Raw genomic sequence first — 10,229 nt, 5'->3', positions numbered from 1 at the left:
TACTAAGTTCATCTACTTCACTCAGTGGTTTTAAAACATATAGATACTGCTATTTATATCATATTGAGATGAGGAACTTGAGGCCCAGAGAAGGTAGATAACTCACCCAAAGTCACACAGCCAGTACAAAGCAAAGCCTGGATTTGAGCCCAGTGAGGGTGTTCCAGAGGTCATGTCTTAACAGAAGAATTGACCTCCCCAAATCCAGGGGCTTTCTTAAGGATTACTGCTACCATGTGGTCTGATTTCCTTCAGATTTTCCTTGCTTTCACATAAATCTTTTGGGCGCCTGTGAAAAGATGAAACTTTATTACAACCTATTTTCTTGCTCCCAAGGGCTGTCCGCCTCATTCTTTGCAAATGCTACAGCAAGTTCCGTCATATGGATATGTCTGGTTTGTTTAGGCTTCTGCTATTCATGAACACTTAAAACCTGTTTTTTTTCCATGAAAAATAAAGCTTCATGGAAACTTCACTGTATATCTCTCTATGCAAAGTGACATCAAGTAGACATCAAGAGACGACATTGCAGGATAAAATGTTTGTCCCGCCTACCTGTCATAGGCTACCCCTCCTCTGCCCACCCTACTGAAGCAGCACCTACCGAAGTCATCAGAGACCACCTGGTGGTCACCAACATTATGTTCTGTCTCCCAGTATCCCATGGCAGGGAAGAAACCATCTCCTTCCCAAAGCCCTTCCTTGATTTCCAGCACCTACAACGTCTCAGTTCCTCCACCTCTCTGCTAATTTTTCTCAATCTCTTTTGTGTAGTGGTTCTCAGACTTTGGTGAACACAGAATCACCTGGAGAGCATAGGAAGTGTGGGACCCTGGCGTCCACCATGTGGAGAATGCAATGCAGTCGATCCTAGTAGGGACAAGGAATGTGCATTTCAACAGGTCCTGGGGACTTGTGGTGCAAGCCAAGGTGATTCTGATGCAGGTAACCCACAGAGAAGCACTGGGCTGGTTTGTGAAGTCCTGACAGAAAATGACATGTGGCTCACTGGAGCTAAGTACTCCCATACTGACCTCCATGTCCTGCTCTCTGATTACTTAGCCTCTAGAACATAGCTCTGTAAGCAAGTGCTTCACTCCCCTATAGAGAGCCACATGAATCATATGTGCATGAATAATAGAAGAGACACCACCACCCTGAGCAAAGCTGAAGATCCCATTAGTTATGCTACCAAATTCAGAGTCTCAAAGTAGAGCCCCCCAGACCTGTTTAAGTGCCAAGAAGCTGAGTATTCTCCTTGCTTTACTACATTTTGCATTTGAATGCAAAAAATGGGTGCTCACCAGCTTTAATAAGCTACATGAAAAAAAAATAAGCTACATGAAGTTCAGTTTGAAATAGGAAGGATAATCTCATTTCCAATTACAGTAAATTATAACAATGATTATAGTACTGGTTCCACATGTTCCGTGACAATTATCTTCGTGACATTTAAGCCACTTAATTCTGCAAACATCCTTAGTGACAATATAGCAAGGAAGAATCAACTTTCTTTAAAAAAAAAATTGGCTTTATCAAGGTATAATTTACATGCAATGACATGCGCCCATTTTGAGTGCACACTTTAATGCACTTTGAAAGATTTATATGCTTGTGTAACCACCTGCAATAGGCTGACCAGTGCCCCCCCCCAAAGATGTCTATGTCTTAATACCCAGAATCTGTCACTATGTTATCTTATAGGAGGGGATATCCCAACTTAGGGATAGAAAAGATGGCCCTCCCCAAAGGCAGAGCTATGGGTTTGAGCCACCGAGGCTGCCTCTTAAGTTTGTAACCTAATGGACTTTGTCCCAGTAGATCCTAAATTGCTTGGGACAAGTGGTTTCTCTTTTCCTTTCATTTTCTCCCCTTTTGAATAGGAGTGTCTATAACTGTCATGCTTGGCCCACTATAGTACTTTGGGAGCAGACAACTCAGTCTTTAACTTCACAGGACCACAGATGGAGGAGCATTCTACCCCTAGATGGACCTACCCAGAGTCTCACCCATACCTGACTTCAATGATTCAGATGATCTGATGAGACAGATGGGGTTTTGGACTTGAGTTGATGCTATAATGACTTGAGAACAGAGACTTTGGGATAAGGTGACTTCATGGCACATGGGGGACTTACATGAATCTTTGGGGGTCTGAGGGCAGAGATGTCCACATCCTGAACCCTTGGCCACTCAGGGCAACCACACAGAAGCCTGAAGACAGCTGTTGTGCCAGATGTGGTCTCTTTTCTACAGCCAGGTAGGTGAGATTCATCTTTTCCAGATTTCACATCAAGAAAATCATATAGTATTATTAACACTCTCATGTCTGGTCTATTTTGCTAAGGATCATGTTTTTGAGATTTGTCCATGTCAAGTGTATCAGGAGTTTGTTCACTTTTTATTTCTAAGTATTGTTGCATTGCATGAATATACCAAAATGTATTTATCCCTTTTCCTATTTATGGACATTTGAGTATTCTGGTTTGGGCTACTCTAAATAAAAGCAGCTATAACGTCATATCCAAGTCTTTGTGTGGGCAGATAAATGCTATTTTTTAATTTGAGAAAACTGAACAACAGAAGTGAATTGATTAGCAAACTATCCCCCTTAAGTCAGAATCACATGGAAAGATTACACATCTCGTTTAAGGCTAAAAACTAGAGGCACCTGGATGGCTAAGTCGGCTAAGCTCCAACTCTTGATTTTGGCTCAGATCGTGATCTCAGGGTCCTGAGATCAAGCCATAAACCCTGCATTGGGCTCTGCACTCAGCACTGATTCCGCTCAATATTCTCTCTCCCTCTCCCTTGTCTTCTCCCTCTCCCCCCATTTGTGCTCTCTCTCTCTCAAATAAATGAGTAAAATAAAAATATATTTTTATTTTATATGAATTATAATATATATTATTTCTATTTACTGTTTATTCTATATTTATTATAATATATTTATTATTTTTATTATATATATAGAAAAAGCTTAAAACTAATAGAATGCTTTTGGAATATAAAAGTGTTTCTGTAAAGATTCCTGGAAGGACACTCGAAGCTCTAATTCCCATAATCCAGAGAGAAGTCACATCAATCTGGATTATAGAATAATGCAAAAAGAAATTCATATTTTATTATTTCTAAGTGTATAAAATAAAGGAGATTATCTGCCTTAAAGATGTTTCTAGGAAAAGACCCCCTGGTACTTACTTAATACTCAATTATACCCCATTGTAATTTACCCTTGACTTCTTAATCACTTAAACATCCTCTCTGGGATTTTGATTACACTGTTAATTTGCTTGGCAAACAGTTCCTTCAGAGTATAACAGGAAACAAGAACGGGACACTTAGAGGTATAACAAATCCCTAGCTAATGAGGCCCAATTAATGAAGCTTTAACTTTAGATGAGCATAATCAGGATGTCACCAGCCCAGCCAATGAGAAGCCACTACTTCCAGCTCCCAGTTTACACCAATGGGCGTTCTGTTTGCAAGGGCCCCTGCCCACCCTCTTTCCTCTCCACCAGAGCCTCCTGGCCTTTGTTCTCCACACTTCCCTAGGGTTGCTTGTTTGTCCTGAGTTGCAATTCTTTGCTATCCAGATAAACCCATTTTTGCTGGTCAAAGAACTGACAGTTTTATTTTTAAGGTTAACATTACATTCACCTAAAGCCAGCTAGTTTAAGAGCTCTCTCCCTTAATTAGCCAGGGGTATGAGAGAGGATTTTATGCTGATTAGTGAAGGGGACCAGAGTATGCTGCCCCAAAATACCCCACTTTGGCATATTGATAATTTTGAATTAGAGGTACTTGAGAAATAGCCAGAGGGAGAAGTACACTCTTGCTCTCCTTTGTCTCCCTGAGAGGAGGATACAGATTTCCCTGTGAAAGGTATGATCGCTCTCTGTTATCAGGAGGGTGGAAGGCATTCTAATCACCCTCAGAGACAGGAAATTTAGGGTCAGGAAAGCTGTATAAACAAAACTTGTTACTTCTTCCCCAATTCACTACTCCAAGCCCAAACCTCTTTGTCAATTCTTCACAAATTAATTGTTTTTTCACCTAAAAGGTATTAAAGCTTTCTGCTTTGGTCACTCCTTTGGATCTCATATTTTTATGGGGCTCCCGTACATATGAAATTAAAATTTTCTCCTGTTAATTTTTTATGTTAATTTAATTATGAGGCCAGCCAAATAACCTAGAAGGGAAGAAGGGCAATTTTTTCTGCCCTTACATTAGAGATATCAGTCCCCTTTCTCTCTTTTTTTATTTATTTTGTTTTGCCAAAACAGAAAACTTGACAAAGAATAGCTTAAGCAAGTAAAGAGGTTTGTTTTTCTCATGTAATATGAACGTTAGTGGTAAACAGTCCAAGGCCAATGCAACCACTCAAGGATGTCTGAAATGTAAGCACCTGACATCAACCTTGGGATTGCTGAGGCATCATTTTATCCCAGGCATGGGGCACTCCATGTACCATCCAAGACCTGTGAGTAATAAAGCTTCCTCCAAGTTCTGTGGGAACTCTCCTACCCAATAGCATTCCTGTGAATAGGCTGAGACCAACCCCAAGCAACATCATCGTAACCGTGTAACTCTAGCGGTCAAAAGATGGCTGGTGCAGCTCCAGTCATTATGGCTGCATCTCAGGCAGATGGAAGAGGAGAAGCATAGGAGAAACCACCCCCAGGGGCTTCGGCCTAGATCTCCTAAGCCAGAGTTCTATAAAGAGCCACCCTAGGGGCACCATGGCGCTCTCGTGGTTAAGCATCTACCTTTGGCTCAGGTTGTGATCCCAGGGTCCTGGATCAAGTCCTGCATCAGCCTCCCCGCAGGGAGCCTGCTTCTCCTTCTGCCCGTGTCTCTGCCTCTCTCTGTGTGTCTTTCATGAATAAATAAATAAAATCTTAAAAAAAAAAAAAAGAGCCACCCTAGCTGCAAAGAAGCCTGGATATTAAATATATTTATTGTGTAAACTCCAGAATAGAGAGTAGAAGCAAGAAAGGGGTAAAGGGGTGTGGAATGAGTGTTCCAACACCAATTCAGGTCCCATTGTTTCTGGAATTCAGATTCAGAGTGTATCATTTCATGTGTTTGCATTTCCAGAACATCTGCTTCAAAAAAGGTCTCTCTCTGCTGGCTTCTGAACTGCAGTGCACAGAGAACGATTTGAGTGGCTATTTTTATCCTCCCTCAGAGGGAATACTGCTCATACCATTTTAGGTGCACAGGAGACCATATCACACATTACATACAATGGGGGGACTCTGTCTTGTAGGATCTCTCAGTCTCATTGGAATAGAACTCTACAGTTATGTGCAACACAGGGCAGATTCTGTGAGTGTTTTCTGGGTATAAACAATATACTGTGGGGAAAAGGAAGACGTTCATTAAATAATAGGAGGATCTAGGACAGTTTCCCAGAGGTACGGAGATCCAAATGGACATTGACAGAAGAGAATCTGAACAGGTGCCAGGCATGTGCAGGAAGTGATGGATGGTGAGTGGGCCTGTGGACTTGGCAGCGTGAGGACACAGGGCTCTCCAAGAGATTTCAGTGTGTTCTTAGGTTGAGAACCATTATTCCAGAGATGGGATGAGTGGGTAGCCCCAGAGTTTAGTGACTAACTGGAAGAGGGAAAAGGATGAAGGAGCTGAAAAATGCATCACTGGTCAATTCCATGACTATGAAGAAGGTGATGCCCTGAGATGGGACCCGAGGAAGAGGAGAAGCAGCTGCTTGAGGAAAAGCAGTGCAGGTCAAAGGGCCAGAAGGACACTCAATGGGAGATGGATGCTGGAAATTGGGCCAAGACATTCACCTCCTGTTGTCTTGTCTCCATCAAAGCTTGGCAAAGGAGCTCCTGCAGAGCAAAGAAGGCAAAAACAAAAAAGAAAACAAAACAAAATGTCCCTTCCATCCTCACCCCTGCAGGATCTGTTGACTTTGCACTTTAATGAGGGGAAGACTCAATAAAGAGTCTGAAATATTTCTTGGTGGCTCAGGTCCAAACAAATACCACTACTTTGTGTTATAACTACAAAAGGGCATTTGGTTCCAGAACAATTGCAAACCCATTCCTGTATCCCTGTTCTGACAGGGTAGTCAGCATGCTCCTTAAGTGTTAAGTCAGCATGCTCCTTAAGTGTGCAGCTGGCTCTGAATTCCTTAGCTTATGTGAATCATTTTGAAAATATGTACTATTCAGAGGAAATAAAAACCACAGGCGCATTTTGACTGAAGGTACAGTTTCAACACTCCACACAAAGGAGTAAAGGTACAAGACTTATTACACATCCCAGAGATGGGGCGGGAAGTGCGGCATTACAATGAGCCAGGGGAAAGGACCATCCTCTACGCCAAGTCACCAGAGCAGAACAAGGAGAAAAGGGTAACAAGCACCTCTTACTTAGAAGGTGGTCGGGGTAGAAATCACTAACTTCTCAGCTCTATTTCAGAAGGTGACCCAGGAGGGGCTCCTGGGTGGCTCAGGGAGTTAAGCATCTACCTTCAGCTCAGGTCATGATCCCAGGGTCCTGGAATCCAGTCCCGCATCGGGATCCCTGCTCAGCGGAGAATCTGCTTCTCCTTTTGCCGCTCCCCCCTGCTTGTGTGAGCCTGCGCTCACTCTCCTCTCTCTCTCAAATAAATAAATAAATAAATAAATAGTTTAAAAAAAAAAAAAAAAGAAGGAGGAGGTGGAGGAGGAGCAGCCCTGGGAAAAGCAAAGCAGGAGCATGGGGCAGGAATCCTAAACTCAGACCCTTATCTACATGTCCAGACTCTGGGTGTGAGCAGGGCTGTCCTGCTGTAAAATGCCAGGGCACCAACTCCAAACAGCTGTTTTCCTCATCACACCTTGGCAAAAATCTAAACAGTTCGTGGGGAGCTTTTCCAAAGCTGGTGGGCTTGTTCTTTTTTTTCCTGAAGAGTATGAGTTTTATTTTAAGCTTTCTTGTCTGTGTAAGTCACATGTAGAAAAGCTCACAAGCTGTAAATACACAAATTGATGAATTCTTACAAAGTGATCAAACCTGTGTAAAAAAAAAAAAAAATATATATATATATATATATATATATATATATATATATATATATATATAAGTATCCCAGGGGTTGCTCTCAGGACCCTCCCAGTTACTTCTCACCCTCTTCCTCCCAAAGGCCACCTCTACCCACACTTCAACACCGCTGACTAGTTTTTTGTTATGTTTTGGTTTGGTTTGGTTTGGTTTTGGTTTGGTTTTGTTTGTATTGAAGTTCGATTTGCCAACATATAGTATGACCCCCAGTGCTCATTCCATCAAATGCCCTCCTCAGTGCCTGTCACCCAGTTACCCCAACCCCCCACCGACCTCCCATTCTGCAACACTTTGTCCATTTCCCGGAGTTAGGAGTCTCTCGTGTTTTGTCTCCCTCTCTGATTTTTCCCATTCATTTTCTCTCCTTTCCCCTATGATCCCTTTCACTATTTCTTACATTCTCCATATGAGTGAAACCATAACCACTGGCTAGTTTTACTTATCATGTTTGTGAGATTCATCCACATGTAGAACTAGTTCAGTTGTTTTCTTTGCCATGCAGTAATCACTATACATGTGCATCGGGAATCATCCATTATACCTCTTGGACTGTTTCCCATTTGAGGCTAGAGTGAATAGTGAGGCCATGAACTTACTTGTGCATGTCTTTAATGAACATGTCGATTACTGAATCCCACTCATGTGATTTATGTTTAGATTAAGAAGACAACATTTAATTTGCAGTCAGAGGGGCTAAGGGGAGGCATAAGTCTGGGGGGTAGGAAACAACTGAAGGAAGAAAAAGAAAATGAAAATCTTGGTTTTCCATACTCACTTCCTCTCTGTGCAACCCCAAGATCCTCTCCAGAAGGCCACGTTATGGTTAGATTGAATGGGAGAAAATGAGGGGTGACAGTTGCATAACCCCGGTGTCACCCTGTTACCCAAAAAGGCTTGACACCGTGAAGTTGACTCTCCTTTGATGTCAGCATGACACTAAATTTGGGATTTCTCATTACAGAATGACATTATTTCTTGTTCCCTTGAAGTTCCGTTTAAAGATTCACTGTGCTGGTATTCTCTTCCATTAGTCACACAGCTCATCTCAGATAATAAGAAGTACATTTGGTATTTGAATCTGAGGATAATGTCCAAAACATAAAAACTATGGAAGAGACAAATGGGCAAAAGAACCGTACTCAAAGAAAATGGGTAAAAGTGTGTTTACTGCCCTACTTTATTTCAAAGCTGGAGTGTATTGTCTTTCCTCTGACCATGTCTACCCCCCTCTTTAAATGCAATTGAGAATAGAAAGTGTCAGTTGTGAGTAGTAGAAACCCAATTCAGGATAATTTATGATAATTCAAATGATACCCCAATAGCTCAAAGAATTAAAGGAATGCTAAGGAATTAGGATGGTTCCAGGGACCCCAGAGACAGGGAAGGGGTGTCAGCACCACCATGGAACCCTCTTCCATCTCTCCTGCCTCTTGTTTCTGCTTGGAGTCCTTGCCTACACTGGAAGGCTTTCTCCAAATGGCAAAGAATACGGGGGAAAGCAGCCTGGCACTCGTCCATTCAGCTCCCTGACAGAAGCATCAGAGAGCCTTCCAGAGTTCTGGTACAAACACTCTCAAAGAAGAACTCTGGTGAACTTAGCATGCATAATATTCCCATCTATGAACAATTTGAGGGAAGAAGGGGAGAAGGCTCTCTGACTGGTCATTACTAGATCACATGACCTCTCTGTCCTCCAGCAGGGGTGAAAGTTTGTAACCAGAGAAACAGAGAGATAGGTGCTGGCAGCCAAATACAGCTGCTGTACTGGAAAGCATATTATCCTCTAGAATATTGGAAGAAATAATAATTCTGTGCGGTTTCTGTTTTTTTTATATGATTATGAGACAATGCTACCAATATTACTTTAGCCAGAAAATATTTACTGTGCAGGTGTGGTTTATCAGGTCACAGCTAGGTTCTGGCGAATGGTACAATGTAAGATAAGAACCCCAGCCCCTAGGTGTTTTCTTCTCACTGCAGGAAGCAACATGACCCTGTGAGACAAGCAGTAGGAGGGGACACTCTCACGTGGAACATGCCATCATCCTCCTCCACGCACCAGCTGCTGCCTGCACTGCATGAGCTGCAGCGGAGGCAGCCAGCCAGGTGGAAAGTTCCTCCATATGTATCTGGCTTTGCTTATTTTTTTATTTCTCTAGATAAATATTTTTATCCATGGAATAATATGGAAATATACTAACAACACACATGCACACATATATTTCTCTAGACAAGACTAAGTACAGGGCTTATGTCTTGTTGAGGGTGGCCTCAGGATGACAAGCAAACTTAGTTCATTGTATTATTAATTACATCCTTAGAGTTAGGGGAAGTTGCTCCTTTTCTCTCATCCACAAAGGACTGGGAAGAATGTTGCCTTTGGGACTTGGTGGATCAGAAAAAGAAAACAAAAGAAGAGGAAAGAAAAGGAACAAAATCTGTCCCAAAGCAAGCTGGTGGGTGGCAGATATGAAGCTCAAACTTACCACTTGAGACAGTCCAAGGAAGTAGAAGTGCTCCGAACCGGTGGGGCACCCATGTCCTAAACTCTTGCTGGAGAAAGGTATTTTCATCCCAGGCCTCAGAGAATCCCACAATTTTAAGAGCAATGAGCAGCACACAATCAAAGCAAGTCAGCCACATAAGAACACAACAATGTAACACAACAAACATAACAGATGGCTGCAACAGAGCACCATGGACTGCAGACACTGGGATTATCAGATACAGATTATAAAGCGTCATGTTTGTAAGTTTAAATAACAAAAGACATCACCTTAGAAATATCACCAGCAAACAGAAAACTGTAAATAGGGGCCCAGTAGAATTAACACACTGCATAAGAAGAACCACATCAAATTATGAAAAAAAAATGAAAACACAGTAACCAAATTGAAACTAAATGGATGATAGCCTATTAAACTACCAGAACAGAAAATTAGTGATCTAGAAGCTATATTAGGAGAAATTATTCAGATTTTTTACACAGAGATAAAAAGAGGAAAATACAGTAAAAGGAAGGTAGCATGAGATAGTAGAACGTCAGTTTAAGAAGGAGAGAAGGGATGAAAACTTAGCTACCAGTGATTGAAAACTGATGAAATACACAGTTCCACAAACTCAAGAAGCCCAGCAATTCCCAAAGAGGATGG

The sequence above is a fragment of the Nyctereutes procyonoides genome, unplaced genomic scaffold (genome assembly GCF_905146905.1).
Source record: "Nyctereutes procyonoides isolate TBG_1078 unplaced genomic scaffold, NYPRO_anot_genome, whole genome shotgun sequence".
Classification (NCBI taxonomy): domain Eukaryota; kingdom Metazoa; phylum Chordata; class Mammalia; order Carnivora; family Canidae; genus Nyctereutes; species Nyctereutes procyonoides.
The sequence above is the reverse complement of the archived record's forward strand: the minus strand, read 5'-3'. Positions refer to the sequence as shown.